This window comes from Monopterus albus, unplaced genomic scaffold (assembly GCF_001952655.1).
Source record: "Monopterus albus unplaced genomic scaffold, M_albus_1.0 scaffold260.1, whole genome shotgun sequence".
Classification (NCBI taxonomy): Eukaryota; Metazoa; Chordata; class Actinopteri; order Synbranchiformes; family Synbranchidae; genus Monopterus; species Monopterus albus.
Window position 1 is genome coordinate 1,197,165 of NW_018128140.1, and position 534 is coordinate 1,197,698.

At 42.5% G+C, this 534-nt stretch overlaps 1 protein-coding gene across 5 annotated transcripts in view; it reads right to left on the reverse strand.

The window, feature by feature from the left end:
* Window positions 1-534, reverse strand: part of gon4la (gon-4 like a) — a 24,048-nt gene that overhangs the window by 10,974 nt on the left and 12,540 nt on the right. The window lies entirely within an intron of this gene.

Genomic DNA, 534 nt, shown 5'->3' on the forward strand with positions numbered 1-534 from the left:
GTATTTCTCTTGGCTGCACCGCTTCCAGTACGTGTATGTGGATGTTAGATTTTTTGTCCAATCAGATTTCAGCCTCTATGTGTTGCCATGTCAATCTAATCTGCCCAGGGCCTTCAGAATCAGAAGTGCTGGCCCATGTAACTTAAACTATATTAGCAATGGGACTGTTTCTTTAACCAATCAGAGTTCAAATTCGCCTCACAGGGCCAGCTAGCTGGCCCACAATGACGTCAAGATTTTCCATCCTCTGATTGTTTGGTCAGAGCAAAACTAGAAAAGGGCTTACGATGGTACTGAAACGCAGGTTTCACAGTTGCGGTTGTAGTGTAGAGGTTTTGGAGTTGTCTTAAGTGGGTTTCTTGCTTTAGTAAAAACGGTATTCAACGTCAATACGTGAAATACTCCTCTCCCTGTAATGCCACACTCTATTATATTGCATTTTTGTATAGCATTGATGGTTTCTATAATTGCGACGTACAGTGGTGGTATTAAGAGGTGAATTAAGTCGGGTAAATCTCCACTGAAGGCCCAGGT